The following is a 16308-nucleotide window of genomic DNA, read 5'->3' on the forward strand; positions in this document are numbered from 1 at the left end:
ATGTGGGTGGTCCTCAGAGCTGAGCTCCCAGGTCAGCGGCCCCAGGCCTCTGGCTTATCAAGAACTGGCTCCTTCGTTGTTTAAACAGCTTTATGAGACATAATTCACACGCCGCATGATTCTCCCACTTAAGGGGTCCATGGCGTGAGTGTGGTCACAGATGTGTGCAGCCATTACTAATCTCAATTTTAGGACACTTTCATCACCTGGAAGAGAATCCCACGCTTTTTAGCCGTGACCCCCTACCCCAAGCCTCCACCCACTCATCTGCTTTCTGTCTTTATGGATTCGCTTCTTCTGGACATTCCATGAGGATGCAATCATCTGATCTATGGTCTTTGGTGGCTGCTGGGAGCTGGGGGAGACTGCAAAGCACCACCGAGGAGGAATGGCGGTGACCCTGCCAGGGTGGGGGGAGGGGGGAGGGGAACCTCGGACCCCCAGCCATGGCTCCGGGACAGCTGGTGGCCCTTCATTCATCCCGCTGGCATTTCCTGAACGCCAACCACGTGCTTGGCACCGTGTCGGGGGTTGGGAGACGCCCGTGAACAAGGTACAGGAGGTGCCCACCCTCCCTCGAGGCCCAGCCCAGGGGGGAGCGGTGACCACTCAGAGGGGCGAGGGATGTGTAAGGGCAGCTGTCCTGGCGCCTCTGGTCACCTTGGGCCCACCCAGTGGAGGGCCGCTTGCGAGGTGCCTCCGAGGCGGGTCCAAGCCTGGACGAGGCGCCATCTGTTTTTACTTTGCCGCCGCCTGGGCCAGAGTGATGTCATCGGACCTCGCGGCCTGGCGGGTGCTGGCGGCCGGCCACCGTGACAGCTCAACTGGGAACCCCAGCTGAAGAGGAGGGCTGTGGCCGTCCAGGCCCCAGTGGGGACCGAGGCCTGGTCCAGGATCCCTGGCCTGAGCCGACGGGCAGGGGTGGGGTCTCCCTCCTGCTGGGATGAGGGCCTAGGCTGCTGCGCTCCCACTTCCACAGCCCCTCACTGCCCTCCTGTTGCTAAAGGGCCGGCGGCAGGCCAGCTTGGCTGGGCTCTTTGAGCTGAGGCCCAGGCCCAGCCCTGTGGGGAGGCTGTGCCCCCTCCTTGAGAGTTTATCTCCTCCTGCTGCCCATGACTGCAGGGCAGGGCAGGGCCACTGGGGCTGCTGGGCCAAGAGTATGGGCTGCTAAGGGGCTCAGGCTGGGCCACACTGAGTCCTGCACGGATGGGGCGAGAGTCCCGAGGTGTCGAGTGGCCTGAGATCTCCAGCTCTGGTCCTGACCCTGGGGTTATGAGCTGACAGCGACCGCCCCACCCCGTGCCAGCCCAGGAAAGCAGGTCGTCACCTTTAACCCTCCAGGCATCCCTGTCCCCACTTTACAGATGAGGAAACTGAGGCCCAGAGGCCTTATGCAGAGTGGAGACTGAAACTCACGTCCGGCTGACCCCAAAACCATGCTCTTGGCTCTGCCCACGTGCTGTTACTGGCTCAGGGTAGGGAGCCCTGGACAGCGGGGTCCTGAGCCCTTTTCCATCTGCACTGTGTGGCCTTGGGGACAAGCAGCCTCTGAGCTGCAATCTCCTCTCCTTACAAAGTTGGGGGGGTTGGTGGTGCTGGTGACACTTTCCTAGCGGCTTGTTGGGAGGGTTGGGTGAGATGACAGATGTCCTGGGGCCCACATTTGAAGAGCTGGGGGAGGACATGGTGGGAGGGCCGAGCCCCCGCAGGTCACAGTGTCTCTGGATGAGCACCAGGTCTGGGAGAGGTGGCTGGGGGATGTGGACATGGCCCGGCTTGTGGGGGACGTGAAGCTGGGGCAGGAGGGTAGACGGAGCCCACCTCCTGGGCCCGCTGGGCCTGCCCAGAGCCTCCCCCTGGGGGATCCTGCCCCCCCTCACCTGCTACACACCCCTGGTTGACAACACGTTAACAGACGCTACTGCTCAGGTAAGTGGCCTCTCCGTGGCGCCTGCATGCACCCTCGAGGGGCCTTCTGGGAGAGCGCGTTCACACGGCGTGACTGTAGCCGAGGCCGCCTCTGGCGGGGTGCGGTCCTCTGGATGCCACGTTTGGGCTGACTTTCCTGCCCGCTCCTCAGGTATGGAGAACCTGTAGCCAGGTACGCGGCATCCCCGCACATCCCACGCCCACCTGGCCTCTGCCTGCTCTTTCTATAGACCTATGTTTTTATTCCCTGAAAGAGACTGCCATTTGCATTTGCGCTGCCCCTTCTAGGAGGCCTTTTCTCTGTGTGTCCCGGTGTGGTGGTCATGCTGGACCTCTCTAACCTTGTTCTTCAGTTACTATTATCCCCTAAGCCAGCCTGCAGGCCATTTAAACGTCTGTGGACTGTTGCCCCCGAGAGACATTTCCCAGACTAACCACGCCCCACCTCTCCTCGATACTTTGAATTCTTCATTATCCTAAATGATACGGCTGAGAACATCTTTGTACATAGCGCTCCTCGCCCACCCATTCCAAAAAAATGATTTTCCCTTGGATAGGCTGAAAGGCTCTGAGCCGCTAACTGCCCTTCTGTGTGTCCCCAGGGGACTCGGGGGACACGGAGCTGGGTCCATCACCCCCTTGCTTCCGCTGCTGGGCTTCTGACCCAGACTCCCGTGGGCCGTGGGTGCTGAGCTGCCCCCGCCCTGGCCTGTGAGCCAGCCCCCGCTGCCCTCTGACTCGTCCGGCTTTGTTCAAAGTGTCTTTTTGGTGCTTGGACTATTAAAAGAGAAAGAATTCTGCCTTCTTTCCCCCCTGGAAGGCTAAAATGTCCCCCCGTGTTTCTTGCCTTCTCGATTTAGGTAAATGTCAGCCCGGGTTCACTGTCAGCATCTCTCCCCCACCAGCCCCCCACCTTGGATCCCAGGACCCGGGCTTCAGCCTGAATCCTGCTCTTCCTCCCGGGTGAGAAGCACAACTTCTCAGTCTCAGCAAGTGCGAGAACACCCTCGGAGGGGCGGGTGCGCCTGAGCTGGTGGTGCCCCTTCCTGTCTTGGGCCCTGTGGGTGCAAACCCACGGCAGGCCGGTTGTTTCCACGAACCCTCAGGCCAGGCTCTTGCGGCTCCGGGCCGGACCCTGCACGTGGATCCTCTCTTGGACCCGTTTCTCAGTTTCCTGCTCAAGTCCTGCTTCCCACACCCCCTCCGGCCCCCCTGGAGCTCCAGCCCTGGGTTGTTGCTTTGACATATGGTTCTCACCCCATCAGACCCAACAGCCCTTTTCTAACAAATATTTTTACCAGTTCCTTTATGATCCAGAAATGAAATGCATAGATGATACAGCTACTCTCACACATAATTCTTCTGTGAATGAAAAATGTTGCCTGCCACATCAGTAAACAGAGGTTGTTGCAGTCATCGAGCCATCACAAGTGGGAGAGATGAATGTCTGTTGTTTCCAGCCCCCCGTTTGTGGTCACTTGTTACAGCAGCCCCAGGACATTTACACGCCAAGTCAATCAACTCGTGGTGGAAAGGAGCTGCTTTAAACGCCTTCCCAGGTGCTGTTCTCCATGGGCCTCTGTCGTGGGTGCTGTCAGCAAGCCCTTTACACAGAGCAGCAAACAGGCTCAGAGATGCTGGGTGACCTGTCCAGGGCACACAGCCAGGAAGAGGGTGCTGGGTTCCAACCCACGTCTGTCTGACCCTAGGCGATGCATTCAGCCTGTTTTGTCTGTGGATTCCATCAGGGGCGCAGGGGTGTGTGAGGTGGGTCCCTTTGCTCCCTCCCTACATTCACTGGGTCCCTCCTGGCGCCTTCACTGGCTTGTGCCTTGGCCCCGCCTCTCCCCAGGACCTTGTTGGGGAGGGGGCTCTGTCCTCTCTCTGTGCCAATGAGGTCACCGCTCCTGGCGCTAAGTAAACAAGACACAAACCTGAACCGTGGCCCCCGCTGTGGGCTGGGCAGCGTGGGCCTGCGTGGGCTAGGGGTCTCCAGGGCCTGGACCCAGCGAGAGGGCCGGGCGGTGGCTCTGGGCCCTGGGTTGGCCTGTCCTCCTAGTGTTTGTGTGACGGCCGCAGGGCTGGCCCTGATCGCTGGGGACGTGTCTCAGCAGGTCTGAGGGTTTGCCGAGTTTCCTGAGCTCTGCTGCTTGCAGTCGGTCTGAGGGCCTGGCAGGAACTGCTTCTCGGGTCAAGCTCCGAAACTCTCCACACCTATGCAATTCCCAAGAAAAACAGTGCTAACCTGTTAAATAAGTGTGAGCATGTCTACCAGAGTTTGGTTTTGGCCCAAATGTTGTTTATTCCCCCAGAAACCCCTGTTATTCACATTTTGCCCATTTATTTTTGGGTATGCAGGCAGATGCCCGCTCTGCTTCCCGGGGAGCGGGGCTGCGTCTCCCCCGAGCTGACCGCCTGCGCCCCCCTTGCCCGGCCCGAGGCCCACGGGGGCCCCGATGTGGGCGGGCGGGCTGGAGCTGCAGGCTCCCTTCCCGGCCTGCAGACTTGGCTTTCCTCCACGCCTTTCAGGCCAGGGTGGGCGTCCGCCCTCCTCTCTCTGCCTCCTTCTTCTCCTTCCCACCCCCCATTTTTTACTATTATGAGAGTTTTCAAATGTTCAACATTTCAAACAAAAAGGAAAAAAAAAAACCAACAGGCCCACGCTGGCCCATGCGGCCACCACCTGGCCTCAGTGATGCCCTGACGGTCTTCTCCCGGCTCCCTCCTCATGGGCGGGAGGTGGGTGTGTGCGTGCAGGGCCTCTCAAGCACCCTTCTCCCTGCTGATGGGGTAACAGCTCCCACTGGGCTCTCCTTCCCAGTCTCCCCCTCCCTGGCCAGACGTTTGGAACCAGTCCCTTTACATAATGTGCTCAGCTACCCAGGCTGCCCGTGCTTCTGTCCAGACCCTGATGGATGGATAGACGCGGGAGGCTTCTACTCCTCCTCCCCCTCCCTCTTTTTCTCTTCTCATTTGAAAGAAAGTTGCAGACATCCCATGCTTCACCTCCAAACCCTTTGGCTTGCCTCCGCTAAAAAGAAGGCCACGCTCCATCATCAGCATGATACCGTCCTGGCCCTGGAGAACCTTGCAGTCTCCTCACTCTGTCTATCTTTCAGTCTATATTTCATTTCTTCAGTTGTGCAGAGAGGCACCTTATGGCTTTCTGGGTTTTGGGATTTAGAATGTAATTCGCATCTCCCGTTTGGCTCCGCCTCTGATCTATTTCACGGAAGAACACGTCCCGCCCCCTTCATGTTTTCCCAGGACACTGACTCATGGACGTTTTGGAGAGCAAGCCGGTCGCCTTGTGGACTGTCGTAGTCTGTCTTAGTCTGGATGTCCTCGGGTGTCATTTTCCTTGGTTCCCCTGTCCCCTGTGCTTCAGCTGCAAAGGCTGGATGAGGTGAAAGTGAACGATTCTGATAAGATCACTTCCTGTCCAACCTGGCATCACATCACGGGCCTTTTGGAAGCTGGCAGATTGCTTCAGCGGACACTTGCCAGGTTCCCTCTGCTGTGCCAGGAACATCCAGGACCCGGATCCTCCCTTCCTTGCCGCAGGGCGGGGCCTGGGTGCTGCTGAGGTGTATGTGACTGCCCCGTCTTGGCTCTGCTGGAGACCCCACACAGCCGTCAGGGCCGCTGGCGCCGCTCTGTGCTGTGTGCCTTGCTGCCTTCCCTGATTCTCCCAAGCTGTCCAGCTGCTTCCGGCCCATCGGACCTTCAGCAGAGGGAGGCAGGACCAGGTCTGAGGGTGGTGGCCTGGGGTCTGCTGCCCTGCCTCACGCTTCCCGCAGCCTTCTGGACACTTCTGATTGGACAGCGTGCAGCTGGGATGACCGAGTCACAGGGAATGGTGTGGGGCTCAGGAGCTTTCTCCATCTCCAAGGCCTCAGCTGTGCCCTCTCCTCCCCCTCTCCTTCTTCCTCCAGGGAACCAGCCTGGGTTCAGACGTGCTGCAGGAGAAGGCAGAGTTGGGGCCTCTCGTCCAAGACTTCTCACTGCCAAGCTGCAGAGATCCACAGCCCGAGATACACTGACCAGCTGGCAGCTCTGAGCCGTGTTCGAATCCCAGCCTTGAGATGCAGCCAGAGCTGCTCAGATGTTTCCACTCAGTGTTTGGCAAAGATGTCCTGACAGGGAACAAGAGCGAAGAAGGTCAGCGGCCTGGGGGTCGAGGGCAGGGAGAAGGGCTGCTGCCCTTTGGGAGTTTGCTGTTGGGCCTCCGCTGGTCTCCTCCTCCGAGGGTGCGGCCACGACAGGAGGGCAGGGGGCGCGGGGTGGCAGCGGCCCTCCGACCTCCCCGGGATGCCGGCTCTAGCCGTCGCTTCTGGCGTTGGTCAGTTTGTGTTACACAGAGCCATCAACAGAGCCAAGGGGGACAAAACTTTTGTGTGTAACCCCAGGAAACAGAGAATCCACAGCCTGGGCAGCTCCCGGCTGTCGGCCGCCAGTGAGGGGTCCTGGAGCCCAGGAGCTGGGAGCCGGTGGTGTCGTGGAAAGAGGTCGTTGGCTGCCAAAACTCAGAAAAAGCTGGACGACTAGACCAATGCTAACGCAGAATCCCCCAGCTCACCTTCATCCACCGTGCGTTCTCAGGAGCGTTACGAGTTTAAAAGAGCCCAAACTTCATCCTTGCAATTCAGGTATTTTCTTAATGGAACTCTCGCCTCATTCCATGAGGATTTTAGGCAGCTCCCGGGAGATGCGTAGAGCAAAGTATAGAGTGTGGAAGCAGGAAGAAAACTCAGGGCCGAATGTCTGGAACCAGAGGGGGTGATGGTTGCACAACAGCGTGAATTTTGTAAATGCCCTTGAAGTTTCCACTTTAAAGTGGTTACAGTGGTAAATTTTATGTTATGTGTTTTCTACTACAGTAAAAAACAATGTTAAAGGAAAACAGAAGTCCGGGCCAGGGAAGACTGTCATTGGAATGGGGTGGAATGGAAGAGGGCTTTTCACCAAAAGCCCTTCCCAGCTGATGAAACGGAGGTGGGGTTTTCTCTCCACACTTCCATCGGCAGCCAAAAGGCAAAGAAAACCACATTCGTATCCTTCTGAAAATAGAAGCGGAGCCCCTACGGTGTCAAGCCTGCGTGGGGGACACGGTGTTGGTAATGATGGGACCGAAATATCCCTGCCCTTGGGGATCCCGCGGCGGTAGGAAGCCCTTTATGCAGCTGCCCCTCGTGGTGAGGACAGCAGCGTGATCTCCACAGGGTGGGGGGGGTCTGTTTCCGGGCCGTGGACTCTCCAAGGAATCTCCCCCGGCCTCCTGCGGGGAGCAGGGAGCTTTTGGATCATCTAAGGCCCAGAACTGGGCACCCCGAGGGAGACAAGGAAATAATCTGATAATCTGTGGACTTTGAATCAAGAAACTCAAATGAAAGAAATGTTGGGCTTATGACACAACAGGACATGCCCTGAAAGTGATAGGCCTGGAAGAGGGCAAGACGCCCAGAGAAGGGGGAATCAAGTGGCTGCAGACGTTCCAGAAACTTCCTGGAGGAGAGAACGCTGAGGCAGACGCTCGGGGCCAAGGGAGGTCTGTGTGTGCAGGGGGAACCATTTTGCCACCTTCCCCCACCCCGTTCCTAGGCAACTGCGCATTTGCATCCTGAGGATCTACTCGCCTGGCAGGAGAACTGGGGGGGGGGCCTCCCCGTGGGGCTGCTCCGGTGTCCTCGCAGGGGCAGGTAGCGTGGTGGCTGCTTCCCCAGAGAGCTGGGGAGGCTGCAATGACCTTTGTGACCCAGTCTTGGAAGCCACGCAGGCCAGCTTCAGGGCGGGAGGGGACCACCATCCTGGGGGCAGGAGGAAGGGAAGTAGAAGATGGAAGAGGGGCTGTGATCAAAGCGCTCACAGCTGAGAAGGGGCTACAGTTGATGACAGGCATGCGTCCTCAGATTCGGGAAGCTGGGTGACGAGAGGTAAGCCACCCCAGGCACACGATAGCACACTGGGGCTATGAACTAAGAGAAGGTCCTATGTCATCAGACAGACAGAAAAGACTGATTCCCCATCAAAGGACAACCATGCGGACAACAAACTCTCAGAGAACAGCAACAGGAAGGCATCTCCAAAGTGCTCCCCAAACAACACTCCCCTTCCACCCATCATGTACCCGTGAAATGCCATTTAAAAACTGGTGGATAAAGACAATGTCAGACAAACAAGATCTGAGTTAGAGTATCCCCACAGACCCTCAGGAAAAAGACTCAGAAAAAATATGATTCAGGAGGAAAGAGAATGATCCAAAGGGAGAAGGAGATGCCAGAAGGAATGGTTTGCAAAGGTTTTGTTTAGAGTTTCTCACACGTTTACCAAACACAGAGGGAGGCTGTGCTTGGAGGTCAGGGAGGGAGGGGCGGGGGGGGGGGGCTTGGGCACAGCCTGCATCCCCTGCAGGCAAAGTGGCCACCACTGTCCCAAGGGCACTCCTACACGCCTGCACACGCACACATGCATTCAGCCAGACTGGTGCTGCTGTTGGAAGAAATGGTAAAAAGAAGAGACCCAGCCCAACACCAGCCTTGTCCACTGTGACTGTAGAAAACAAATCTCATTTGAGGGATGAAAAAAATAGAACTCAAATACCAGCCAAGAATAACAAGAAAGATGGGAGCGGTTGATAGGAGTGAAAGTGTTTTAGATTCCTCTCCTTGTTTCAGAGAAAGGTAGAGAAATCAATTTTCAGCTTAGATAGGCACGTCAAACCTATAAGGATAACTGCTAAAAACAAATAGAGTGGAAAAAGCAGCAGAGGGGAAAAACAGAACTGAAGAGAACGTCAGTCCATTGAAAGGCAGGAGAGGGTTGGGCAGGGAGCCTGGACGGGTCAGGTTGGATAGCAAGCACAAGGAAGACAGAGTGATTTCAAATACACCCGTCATCACACTAAACATAGCAGGACAAAACTTACCAGTTAAAAGATGCTGACAGATTGGTGAAATATATCAAACCTAGGCTGTGCTGTTTACATAAGAAATTCCTCACAAGGGAAGAAAACAAAGGCAGGGCCGCCAAGGACCCGGATCCTTGGCAAGTGAAGTCTTGGGTCACCCCACCAGCAGAGGTCATGCAGAGGTCAAGGGGCAATGGAGCCCTAGGTGGAAGAAAGCCCCACATTGTTCCTGTCTCCCCTGCCCCTTTTAATTTGCCCTGCATGAAAAGCACTGGTGCAGCTGGCTGTACATTTCAGGGGGTAGTGTGTCCGGCAATCATACTGACACTGCCCACGATGACGTGGCAGCTCCTGGGACATGGTCCATCCTCTGTGCTGGGGACATGAGCTTTTCAACCAGATGGAGGACAGGACTGGGTGAGTGTTGCAGGGCAGGGGAGTGGAATGCGTCTGATGTTTTTTTAAAAAACAGCTTTATTGGGATATAATTCACATACCAAAAAGCTCACCCATTTTAATGCACGATTTAGTGGCATTAATTACATTGACAATGTTGTACAACCATCACCACTATTTATTTTCAAAGCACTTTCATCACCCCAACAGAAACTCTGTCACTGCTAAGTAACAACCTCCCATCTCCCCCAGCCCCTGGTAACCTCCAATCTACTTTCTGTCTCTATGAATTTGCCTCTTCTCAATATCTCATGTACAATATTTGTCCTTTTGTGTCTGGCTTCTTTCCTTAGCATCATGTTTTCAAGGTTCATCCATGCGGTAGCACGAATCAGTGCTTCATTCCTTTTTATGGCTAAATAATATTCCACTGTATAGATGGACCACGTATTGTTTATCCTTCCTCTGCTGGTGGGTGCATGCATCTGCACCTTTAGCTGTTGTGGGAAGTGCTGCTGTGAGCCTATGTGTACTTGGACTTGGGTTCGCGTTTCCAGTTCCTCTGGGTCTGTACCCAGGAGTGGAATCACTCGGTCATCTGGAAACTCTACATTTAGCTTTATGTTTTCCACGGTGGCTGCACCATTTTACATTTGTTGGTGTTTTGCTTGTCCCTCTATACCCACGGTCCGCCTTTCTCCCCTCTGCTCTCTGTCCTGAGGGTGGTCCTGGGTAGACCACATCAAAGGCACCTTGCTCCTCTGGCTTCCAGTTGGGCTCAGCCGCTGGGTGGGGGTGGGAAGAAAGGAGGGAGGGGAGTAGGCAGGCTGTGTGACCCGCCCCCCTCCCCGAGGTCGTCTCTGCTGGCCGTGCGTCTCCTCCCAGGCTGATTTCTCCACGTGGGGTCTGGAAACTACCTCCCCTCCTCCCTGGGGGCTGGGATGACAGCCCCCAGTCACCGTGCTGTCCCTAGGGCACCCCTTCTCCTGCACCACTGCAATCGTCCCTTTGGGAATAAACCCTCCTTGAATGATCTTGACCTGAGAGAGCACCTGCCTCCTGTTGGGGCCCTGACTCAGGCGAGTAGGAAATCAGACCCTCTGCAGGTTCCGACTGGCGTGGCCCCCACTCTCTCATCCACTGATCCAGCCCCACGCCAAGCCCAGCGCCCAGCACACGGCAAAGCTCAGTAGATTTTTTTTTTTTTTTTGATAAATAAAGGAATGATTTCAGGATTCAAATCAGGTCCCTGTATTCTAAGCACAACCAAGACTCAGAGCCCCTGGCCTGGGTCCTGACTACAGAAAGACTGGCTTTCCCTTTAGGGGCCTCCCATCTACAGGACAAATCTACAGGACGAACCAAACAGGGCATTCCCAGAAGAGGTGGAATTTCCTCCGGCAGAAGACCTCGAAGGCCCTGCAGTGGACGTTCTGCCCACCTTGGGCTTACCTGGGCGGGGGACCAATCCTCTCTAAGTTCAGCCTCTTCATCCGTGAGATGGGGAAATTGCTAGCCTCACTGTGATGACTGTGCAGAGAAGGCTTGCAGAGAGGGGCTCGCCTTGCCTGGAGCATACAGGGAGGCCTGGGGCAGCCTCTGTGATGACATTGTACCTCACACCTGATGATACGTCCTTAGGGCGCTGAGTGCCCCTCCTGAAATGCTGGTGGTCTGACGGCGTTGACGTGTCTGCTCAGCATGGCCCGCCACTCGTCTTGTAACCAGGGCAGAGGCACAGATGCCGAGACCAGCGGGTTCCAAACCACCAGCCGGTTCCCACCCTGCCTGCCCCAGGGCACACAGAAGGAGGCTTAGCTTGCACTGAGAGAGGCAGAAAGGGTTTCTTGGGGGGTTGTGGGGTTGCTGGGGGGGGATGGAGAAGAGGATACTTCCTTCTCACGGGGTGCCTGGTGAAGGGGCGCCAGGGAGCCCCCCTGCAGCCTGACTTGTGTTCTGTGGCTTGTGGCTGGTGGACCAGCTGTGTTTGGAGCCCAGCCCTGCCCGGCTGTGTTCCTAGTAAGCAGCATCGAGTACAGATGCTCGGGAAGCCTTTGCTGAGTAAATAAACACCGGACATATGAGTCCAGAGAAACCCTACAAAACAGGAAAGAGGGCAAAGAACGTTTATAAAAGTCCGCTAAGAATGCCAACGCGTGAAAACAGCTCCAAACCCATCGACAGGGATCTGGACAAATGAACTGTGGTGGATCCGTGTGGCAGAATGTTACTCAGCAGTACAAGGATGGATAACGCTTCCATGAATCAGCGGGGATGATTATAAAACATAAGTGAGGGAGAAAGGCAAGTGGGAGACAGATGGATAATCAATGCTCGTTCCATAAATGCCACACCTGCTGCTGCTGTAGGATGACCACAGATTTGGTGGCTTAACGTAGTACACACGTATGATCTGACAGTCTTGGGGGTCAGAAGTCCAAAAGCCGTCTCACTGGACTGAAGTCCAGGTGTCAGCAGGGCTGGGTCCTTCCGGAGGCTCCAGGGGAGCATTGGCCGCCCAGCCTGTCCCACCTCTGGAGGTGCCCGTGTTCCTCGGCTCCTGGCCCTTCCTCCGGCTTCGGGGGCCGGCAGCGTCTTCCCTCCTCGACCTCGGCCTCCATCCTCACATCTTCTCTCCGCTCTGACCTCCTGCCTCCCTCCTGTAGGGACCCTTGTGACACCACAGGACCCAGCCCCATCATCCAAGGTAAGCTCCATCTCCAGAGCCTTCACTTAATCATCTGCATAGTCCACTCCGTTAACCGAGTCCCAGGTTCGGGGAATTAGAGCATCTTTGGGGGACATCGTTCTCCCCATCACACGGGTGAATGATCAACCTGGCATTCAAGACAAAGGTGGTCTCAGGGATCCCCTGGTGGTCCAGTGGTTAGGACTCCGTGCTTTCACTGCCGAGGCCCTGGGTTCAGTCCCCGGTCGAGGAACTAAGATCCTGCAAGCTGCGCAGCGTGGCCAAAAAAAAAAGAAGAGAGAGATGATCTCTGGGGGCGGGTGGGATGGGATGCAGGCGGTGCACAGAGGGGCTGTTTTATTATTATTATTATAAAAACGGGAGAAGCAGCATCTGTGCCCCCCCATGTCCCCCCAACCCTCCCCCTCAGCGTCCTCCAGACAGCTCAGCCCCCAGGGCTGCACCTCTGTGCCCAGGGATGCTTGGCCATCATGACGGGCGGGGGGGTGGTGGTGTATAAATACCCCAGCTCCCTACCCTTGGGGATGTTACTTCTGGACCATTTTCCCAGCATGCCCCTGCAGGACTGCACCCCCAGTCCCCTGCTGTGAGAACTGACTTCACACATTCTTGTGTGTTTTTTTGCAGAGAGGTTAACAGTCCAGTGGACTTTGGTACATTCAAATGTTGTCCGACGGTAACCTCTATCTACTTGGGATACATTTCCCTCAGCCGAATAACATCCTGTACCCATCACTCCCCCTCATCCCCTGTACGTCTGGCTTCTCCCCTCAGCACCATGTCTTCGGGGCTCGAGTATAGCGTGTGTCAGCGCTTCACCTCTTTGCACGGCTGACTGACACTGCGTTGTGTGGGCGCCCACGCGTGGTCCATCCATCCAGCACGGCACCGCTGCTGTGACAACGCTGTGTGCCCGGGCCAGTCCTCATGTGTCCACCTGGAGGGGGCGCTCTTAACTGGTGACTCCCCTTTCCTGTGGCCCACGCCCCGCCCCCAGCGTTCTCTCCATCCTCCAAATGAACAACCCGCCCTCCAATCCCTGTCTCTGGCTCTGTTTCTGGAGAAACTAAAATTGCACAGAAACTTCATGAACGTTGACATCCGTGGTGTCTGAGCCATCTCCTCTAAGCCAGTGCTGTCCCGCGTGGCAGCCAGTCATGGCCGTGAATTGAGATCGAATTAGATTCTACCTGAAGGTTCCCAGGCAGGCAGGTCACGTTTCCAGTGCCCCAGGCCCCGTGTGTCTGTCCAGTGGCTGCTGAATTGCACGGGCAGAGGTAGGACATCCCCCTGTCACAGAAAGGACTACTGGACAGGGCTGCTCTGTACTTTCCGATGTGTTTGAAATATTTTACACTTAAATGTGTAAATTTTTGACACTTAAAAATATGCCCTCAAAAGTCTCCAAACAAACAACAAAAGCAAGCTGCGTTTGGGGCCCGAGGGGAGCAGGTGAGGCGGGGACATAGCCGGCTGGAAGTTGCTGGTGGCGCTGGCCTGGGGTGAGCTGCCTCGGGGAAGTTGGGACTCAGCCTCTCAGCCTGGAACAGGGCCCCTGGCGAGCTGGGCGGGTCTGGGGACATGGATGGGGCGTCCTGGGGTTGGGGGCGCTGCTTTAGCACCCTGATTATTGGAGCAGGGACCCCATCTGAGGTCCAAAGACAGGACCTGCAGGCCAGGACGTTGCTGGGCTGTTGGTGAAGCTCCACAGATGTTCGTGCAGTGATACGCCCCCGCAGGGCTGCCCGGGGCAGGCAGAGTGGGCACCTCCACGCTGGGAGTGCCCATGCCCTCTCCCTCCACCCTGGAGGCCACTGGTGCTGGGGAGTAGGGCCGCCTTACTGCTCCTTCCTGGAATGTCCGGTTCAAGGCCGCTCCTGCCCACCAGCTGGGCCCCCAGCTCTCCGATTCCTCGGTTCCTCGTCTGGGAGATGAGGCCCCCTGGCCTCCCATGGTGCCGGGCACCCTCCTCCTCCTAGATCTGGCCTCTTTTCTTTATTATTATTATTATTTTAATTAATTAATTAATTTATGGTTGTGTTGGGTCTTTGTTTCTGTGCGAGGGCTTTCTCTAGTTGTGGCAAGCGGGGGCCACTCTTCATCGCAGTGCGCGGGCCTCTCACTATCGCGGCCTCTCTTGTTGCGGAGCACAGGCTCCAGACGCACAGGCTCAGTAGTTGTGGCTCACGGGCCTAGTTGCTCCGCGGCATGTGGGATCTTCCCAGACCAGGGCACGAACCCGTGTCCCCTGCATTGGCAGGCAGATTCTCAACCACTGCGCCACCAGGGAAGCCCTGGCCTCCTTTCTTATGCCTCTTCTTAATTCAACCAGCACTTCTGGAGAACTCGCCGTGTCCCTTGACTGCTTTTAAACATTCGGCAAATTTTAGCTCCTTGAGGATGCGGTGGTCCCGTGATACGGGTGCCCTTACGAATTTCACTGCCCAGACGAGGAACCTGAGGCAGGCAGGATGCATGAACTGTCCCCCGTCACACAGTCAGGGTGGCCGCGTCTGGCGCAGAGTCCCCGCGCGAGGGCAGCAGGAGCTGTCCTCCTGTAACACTTTAAACTGCTTGGGAGTGAGACACAGGGCCCTGCTCGGCCATCCCCAGCCCCCCTGTGCTTCGACTGGATGGAAGCAACATCTCGAAGCAGAGGAAGGAGCTGGCAGCCCTCAACCTGTCGGCAGGGAGGCCGCAGGGACCGGCAACCCTGCCTGGGGCGATGCCCGGCCGCCCTCTCCACTCACGGGGGCCTGGGCTGGGCAGTTCCTCCGTGTCCGGGATCCCAGCGCTCCCAGCGCATGAGTTCATCCCGCCCACACCCTGACCTCACTCCGAAAATGACCCCTGTGTCCTATTGTGTATGAGAGATTTCATGGGATCCTGAAGAAAATAAAACACTCTGAAGACTTGGAACTGGGCAGACCGTGTGTCCATCCTGACGCGGCGTTTCTGCTGCACGTTTTGTCTTCCTTCCCGGGCTTCCTGGACCACAGTGGTCCCCTCCCTGGAATGGATGTTCTGGGACTGCTCGAAGAACATTCCAGAGGTGTGACGTGATGTCCACCCATTGGAGGGGCCTCGCTGTCCTTTGTGGGGTCTCGACACCGCCCCCCTTTGAGCTGCTGCAAGTTCAAGTTTCTTGGGGGGATCGTCCCCCCAGGAAAGTACATGGGGCACTTTCTCATGGGCTTGGCCCCTTCCCCTCGGAGCCAGAACATTGGGCACGGACTGGAGACGACTAAACAAATGTGGGAATAAATATAAACAAGGGTGCCAGGGACCACGGAGGCAGCTCTGCACTGGGTCCTCCTTCCCCAGGTCTCCCAAGACCCATCATGTGGAAATTAAAACTCCATCTTCCAGGAAATTAATGAAAACCGCATTTACGAGCAGCTGTTCTCGGGTGTGAACTCTGTTGAGAGGCCAGTGGGTCCAGGGGTGAACTGCAGAGGCCCCGTCCATCCTCCGTTTGTAAAGGGCCCCTGGGAACGCAGGGCTGGGGGCAGACCCGTGAGGCCCCACGCTCAGGGCAGCTGCAGTCAAGCGGTGACTTGATTTGCTCTCGTGGGGAGAGAGACACCCAACAGGTTGATCTTCTTTTAATACATTCTTTTAACCCTGTGCTGGTACAAGCACAGGGTTTGCTCTGGGCCTCAGCACGCATCCCTGATGTGCCAGCAGCCCCTGGTGTACCCAGCAGCTGTTACTTTAATTAGCAATCCAAGCATGTTTTTGTAAGCTGAAGGGGTGGACTAAATTTCTAAGACGCCATATTTCTGGCCACTTCTATTGCAATAGCTTGAGCAGTGCGCTAAGCACTCTGTAAGCATCGCTTGATTCCACGCTCGCAACAAACTGTGAAGAAGGTTCCATCCTCACCTCCAGTTTACAGAGGGGAAAGCAAGGATCAGAGAGGGGAAGTAACTTTCCCAAGGTCACTCAGCTAGGAAGTGGCTCCCCAAGTCTACAGTGGGAACCCCTGTGCTCCACCCAGTGGGGTCTTAGAGAGCTGTGTGCCAACACTGAGCCAGGCGGGGTTGAAACAAAAACTCCGAAGTGGACTCCCTGCTTTCTTACCCCGGAGATGTCATCTACCAGCCCCCAGGCAGGCCCCTGATGGAGGGGCCAGGGGAGCAATTCCCTTGGTTTATCATGGTCCAGAGGAAGGTGGAGTGTTTTGCCAAAAGCTTGCCCTCTGGCTGCACAAAGAACTCATCTTCTGGACTACAAACTCCTGTGCTGGATTGAAGAGCAAAAGGTATTTTCCACGTTAAAGTCATCTGCATGGGAGCCTCACAGATGGAAATAAAATATTTACCATTTGGAACGAAATTCCAACTGGAGCAAGAAGCAAAGGAGG

At 56.3% G+C, this 16308-nt stretch overlaps 1 long non-coding RNA gene across 1 annotated transcript in view; it reads left to right on the forward strand.

The window, feature by feature from the left end:
* The first annotated feature begins 1977 nt into the window (after positions 1–1977).
* The window catches only part of LOC309663870, a 64317-nt gene continuing 49986 nt past the window's right edge, over positions 1978–16308 (forward strand). The window contains exon 1 of the long non-coding RNA XR_014265507.1: positions 1978–11939. This is a non-coding gene — a long non-coding RNA (uncharacterized lncRNA). The remainder of the gene's footprint in view (positions 11940–16308) is intronic.

Source organism: Balaenoptera physalus, assembly GCF_965194825.1.
Source record: "Balaenoptera physalus genome assembly, chromosome: 7".
NCBI classification, from domain to species: domain Eukaryota; kingdom Metazoa; phylum Chordata; class Mammalia; order Artiodactyla; family Balaenopteridae; genus Balaenoptera; species Balaenoptera physalus.